The sequence below is a fragment of the Drosophila serrata genome, unplaced genomic scaffold (genome assembly GCF_035046125.1).
Source record: "Drosophila serrata isolate PLE 108 unplaced genomic scaffold, ASM3504612v1 contig_241, whole genome shotgun sequence".
Classification (NCBI taxonomy): domain Eukaryota; kingdom Metazoa; phylum Arthropoda; class Insecta; order Diptera; family Drosophilidae; genus Drosophila; species Drosophila serrata.
The window spans coordinates 3,151,972-3,158,357 of NW_028257139.1; positions in this window are offsets into that span (position 1 = coordinate 3,151,972).

Sequence of the window (6,386 nt, forward strand, 5' to 3'; positions counted from 1 at the left end):
ACACTTAAATCATCGGTAGAAATAGAAAACAATTTTACGTCAAGCGCAGCTGTAAAAATTATAATATGTATATTGTATAATATACAATTATAAACGTGTAAAAGCAATGTACATGTAAGTATACATGTAACATAGTTTTACTTTACATAAGTATAATACGCGTAAATTTGTGTATGATTCATAATGTAAAACTGTGTAGAGAACCTTGTTTCCAATTATATGTATGAATGTCGTTTAGGTCGGTATTGGGAATTTTAGCAAGCTAGGGAATTGTAGTTTAGTTTTTAGTTTATTTTTTTTTTAATAAATAAGCTAATTGTTTTTAATATTTTAATACCCTTGCAGAATAATAATAATTTTAGTCAGAAGCTTGCAGTGCAGTGAAGGAGTCATTTCCGACCCTACAAACCATATATATTATTGATCAGCATTAAAAACTGAGTCTATCTAGGCATTTTCGGTGGAGAAAAAAATTGTTAAATTTTTTTTTCAAAATTTGAAAATTTTATAAGGGGTTACATCGTTAAAATTGTCAAAAATTGCCAAAAAATTCAATGTCTTGAAATTTTAAACTGAGTATGTAGATTTAATATTCTAATAAAAACTGGCACATTAAAGTCTTTCCAAAAATTAATTTAATATACACAGAATAACTATTTTGGCTTTCTTTATGGGATTCGAAAATTAAGAAGCAAATGGTTGCCAAAAGTAATATATACTTCGATTTGCAATTAATATCTTAATTATATAAATATTTGCTTTCTTTGATAACAATGTAACTGTTTTGTAAAAATAGGGGTAAAAGCTAGCTTCAGCATTATAATTTATAATCTTTATTTTATAATCCCTTAAAGGGGAGTTCGAATTTCTTTTCTATTGCATTCTTAATTTAAAATAAAATGCATTATCCTATATTGTAAATTTTCTATAAACTTACTTCGCTTATATTTAAACCCAATATCCCAACACAACACCTTCAAAGAGGAAAATCCAGCGTCTATAATAACGACGTTATCGTTTATTTATGAATTTGAATCATTATCATCAATCAATGCTCTCCCAGCATAGCCTGAGGGTGGATGGAGGCTATAAGGGAAGTCGTTAAACGGGTTGAAGCCACCATTTTCGTGAGAATGAAAAATCGATTGCAGGTCCTTGAGACCATTACAAGATGTGCTACACAAATCATATTTCACCGGGATCGCATTCCCTGGAAATTTGGGGAAAAGACTCTGCGTCTTTTAATAAAGTTAAGAGCGTTAAAAATATACAAATCAATTTGAGAGATATGCAGATCCGGATCTAATAAATTAGTTAGAGGAAGGAGGCAAAGTGCGTTGCGCATTTATGACAAATGTTGTGCGGCTTGATGTACAAACGATGTAGACACGTTTTTATGCGAACTCTAGTTCTTTTTGAACTCCTCTTATTCCGACAGGGATGAAGGGACGGCACGCGGACGCAGCCACGGCTGAGATGCTGACGAGCGGCGCTCAGCATCTCGCAGTTAATTACTGTAAGTGGCCCGGCGGATAGTTGTAAGTTGGCTGATGTCCTGCACCTGCCGCCCCCGAAATACGGCTGTCTGGCACGAATTCGGAAGGACAGTCAAGCGGCCAGAACGTCAAAAGGCTGGCAAATCAAACGCCCTGCCATAAAGCTAAGCCAGCTCATCATTCACGCAATCCATTCATAAAAAAGATATATGACACAGTCACGCAGGAACTACGGCAAGTGCTGTGCTTCAAATTGAATTGCAAACAAGCTAATCGATCCTCGGGGATGGAGAGGCAAGGGCGTGGAACCGCGCCAGGACCAGGACACGCGCTCCCAGGTCCTGCTACTGGGTGCTTGGGGAATATGAATTTATATCTTTTAATCTGCGACAGCAACAATGACTGCTACGCTCTGCATCCGGCTCCCTGCTCTATGGTTCCTGGTCCCTTATCCCAGGCAAAAATAAAAGTGAAATTAAGGACGCAGGACATATTTCAACAAAGCGGCAGTCAGATCCTGCAGCCAGGCACTGTTTATTGTCAATGTCAAGTGGGCCTTCGGGGGTGGCGGTAAACAGAGGGCTGCCCTATGGGGTGGATGCGCTCTGACTGACGTCCTTGTAATTGCATTAAAATGCAATTCGAATTGCCGGTCGACCGCCGATTCCGACTTTTCCCAGGCCACTCTTGCCTGCCAGTTTCCAGTTTGCCAGTTTGCAGTTCTTGCCTGTCTTCCAGCTCGATGAGTGCCATCGAGTGTAGGTGTCATCGGCATCCTACCTGTCCCTACCTCCCAGGAGCTGCGTAAACTGTATTGAAAGCTGCCTTCAACGCATTTCTCCATTTGCTTGTGACTTCGATGCGGCTATGAGAATGAACGAGGACACATTGAGAGACGGTTTTTAGCAGCCCGTCCTGTCTTCATAAAAATAAGAAACTTACTTTAAAGATCTTGAAATAGAAATATTTATTTATTTGTTATTATTATTGTTATATAGTGATGGAAGATACTTGGCTTGGAGATTGGTTCATATAATATTTAATCTCACACATTTAAGTAAGGTAATTTATTAACAAATACTTACCAGTAGCGACCCGTGGTAAGTCCTTTACCAGCGCTTTCCCATTGCATGCATATCACTTTTATGTGAGTAGCATCTGCTGATTCGAATCACTCCTGGGATCAAGTGTTATCTCCTGAGAATGTATCGGCACTTGCCACAAGCTAGAAGGGAACAGGAGCCACCTTACCACCGCCCAACCCCCAAACACTCAACGCCGATACAAGCGGATAACAATTATATTAAACAGCAGGCAAAACAACATTCGACACAGGATTTGTAACAGGATACGCGTGTAACCACGAGGCCGAGCAGCAGCAATCGCAACAACATCGACAAAACACCCTTTCAATTAAATATTTGAAAACAACATTCGGCAATTATACAATTGACACCAGCCGTGGGGTGGTGCTGCTGGTGGTTGAGTGCCCCTCCCCGGGAGTCCTTCAGAACACGACTTCATCAATTTGAAATGTTGCCAAACGCGTGACTCGAAGGCACGCGCGTCATTTCCCGGGGATCGAGGGGAGGGATCTCTCGAGGCCGCAGGGATTTGAATAGGCGGAGGTGGAGGCAGGCAGGCTCATAAACAACATCAACAACAAGGACAAGTTGTGCGCGTTCAGCATTAGTCAACGCCGTGAACCTGCCTGACATCCTCCGCCCAACCGCCGCACAACGCCCATTTTCACGTCCGCCCTGCGAGATGTCGTTCGATGCCCTTTTATATGTACATTTGTCGGTCGGTTCAGCTCTTTTTATTGCCGCCCCATCGTCTGTCGTTTACTTTTACGGCCAGACATTTGTTTGGCCAGAGAAATCAGTGGATATTCAGGGCACACGGGCCTGAGGTTTAGATATTTTAATATGCATTTGGGGGAAATTTTCCTGGCACAGGCCCATCCAAATGAGGTTCTTTTTATTTCAATTTGCAGCAGTGGATTTGCCTCAAAAATGCGTGAACATTTGAACAGCCAGCCTGTTGAGGTGATTGCTACAATACCGTCCAGTTTTTGTTGCATTATTTATGTGGCAGCTCCGAGTTTTGACTGGCTCCGGACAGGCGAAAGAAAAATTACGCAGAAATCAAAACTTACCCCAAAGACCACTTACAAAAGTCCGGAGTTCGTGTGAGAATCTGAATAGAATGATTCAATTGCCTAGAGTCCTGAGCCCAAAATGATAAAAAAAGACAAACATTTCCTACACAGAGAAAGAAATCAGCAAGGGAAGATCTATATTTTAGAATGTCTTGATATAAAATAATTAAAACAAATTTTACCCAAGGAAAATGATTTCACAATTATTATAAACATATTTTTAAATAAGCTTACGATGGGAAAATAATATGTAAAAGCCCTCTTTAGTACTGATTTCATGTTATAGAGTTTCCTTTTTAATGCCAGTGTGTCCTTTAGCCAATATAAAATGCAAATGCTATGCCCGTGAAATGGACAACTGGGAACTGGGCTCAAAACGAAGCCAGTTTCTAAGTTGGTCAGCAAATGAAATGGGAGTCGAGTTATGTAAGTGGCAAGCTTGAGCAATTTGAATACCTAAAAGGAGGAGCAGGAGAAGGACGTCTTAAAAGGACACTGGAGACCTGGCTTTGGTATATTGTTGACCTAGCTTAATTGGTAACTTTGCTGACCAAGAGCACTTCCCGAGAACCAGTAATTATTGCTCGCCATTGATTTCCGGCACAGAACAAACGACAAGCGGGGCAATTTTCACGCCATAACTCTAATGGAATTCAACATAAATTTTCCAGACTTTTCAATATTTTATTAGCCTTTTTCGGATGGAGCGTGGCCATAAAATTGAAATGTTTTCGACGAGAGTCGAACCCTGGCAGCACGTCAAAGTCAGAGGGGTTTATCTTTTTTTTATGGCGCTTCATTGGTCGGTTATAAATTTGTGTGTTCGCCAATAAATACCAAAATAATTTTACCAAAGCCGTCTGTGGCAAGGTAGCCAGGTCCAAACTTCCTGTTGACACTTGTGGGTTGGGCAGGAGTGTTGTAATAAAAAAAAGGATCAGAACCACCCCGAATGCTGACCACCGAGTTGAGAGCTCGGTCCTGGCACTTTACACAATTTTTATTTGCTGTTGATGTGATTTTGCACTCAATTGAAAAGAAACTCGATTAAACTTTCATGTAAAATTGCATGGGAAAAACGGCAACATGACTTACCACTCCTCGAACGTTGACTATTTATTGAAAAGTCATCAGTTGTTTGAAGTACGAATGATCTGTTATTGTCAATGCCATGGACTTGTCTGTTTGATGGGTTCAAAATAATGTATACCTTCGTTACTAGTACGGGTATTATAAGGTTTGGAGAAAATAACATCAACAAATATAATTTTCTTACCCAACACACTTCGAAGTCTTGCGCAATTAGCTATATTCAAATATTTCACTCATCCCCTAGAAAGTACGCTTGTTTCCTGTTATCAAAATTACTTGATTTAAAAACTGTGTAAGTTCTTTTTAACTTTTCCCCTTTTTGCCAGTGTCACAACCCGCTAATTCAATGGTTGATAAGGGTTGGGCTACAATCCGAAATGACAGCCAACCGAACTTGGCTTTAGCATATTGTTTTTAAGATTTAGACCTAAAGTAATTTCTGATTTACGGTGTCAGATGTATTTAAAGCAGAGTTCCAACTTTAAGGATTCCCAACCATTTTTGATACTATCTAAGTCGATGTATGTGACCCCACCATATCAAAAAGTTATTGCAGAGAATGGCCTTTGAACTGGACAAGCTAATGACAAGTTTAATCATTAGTTTTCAGCAGAAAATTAATGGGAGGCATCCATTAGAGTTCTGCTAGTTCTAATTGCCTTCCCTGTCACCTATTATCGGGCTTTCAACAACTGCTATACGATAAATAGTAACAAAAGAATATAAGGAAATAAAATAAGTTATGTAAATATAATGTTTTATAAATAAAACATAATTTTTTTTTATAAATAAAACATTATTTTTCCAAGGAAAATATTAATTAAAATCTTTTGATAAATATTACATTCTTTTTATAAATATTAAGATTGACTCCTTGATTGTTTTCCAACTTTTTGCTAAGAATCTATATGTTCATTTTAATTTTGGAAAAGTTTTATATCCCTGTTGGCAGATGCGTGTTTCAGTGCCATTGTTATGACCGCAGTTGTTCCGTGTTCTGAAAACGGGGGTTCGGTTCAGTGGTAAGGCCAAGTGATTAGCGTACTCCATTTACTCCATTTTTAAACTCATTTAGTGCAGCGTTTTTAATAGCCGGCCCTATGGAAAGGTAGCGAGAGGGAGAGGGCTAATGACAGTTGGCTGCCTTTGTTGGCCAACAGCAGAACAATGGCCGCCCTGTTTGTTTCTTTTTTTTTTATAACCGCTCTCATATTGCGGCAAACAAGCTCGTACGTTAGTTGAAATTGCTTTCTCTATGACGTTTTTACGACTGCCGTGTGCAGGCCGACAGTTTTGTCAGGGGATGGCCATAATTAGAGAGCCCCCGCGGCACACACACTGGGATATGTGTGTACCTGTAGTTTGCGATAGCGACTCATATTTAATTTAAATGTCCCCGCGATGGCCACTAATTATTCGCTGTCACTGTGCGCACAGTGCATCCGAAAACTAGCTGAATAGCTGACTATATGCCTGACTGACTGACTGACTGGCAGACAGCGAACTGTCCAACTTGTTGTCAACTCTTTTGTGGCCTTAACTCGAAAATTGCTGCCAGAGCAATTGCGAGAATGATGAAAAACTAATTTGAAAAATGTGCTTAGCTTTGTGGTTCTGCTTCAGATCCGTAATGGTCA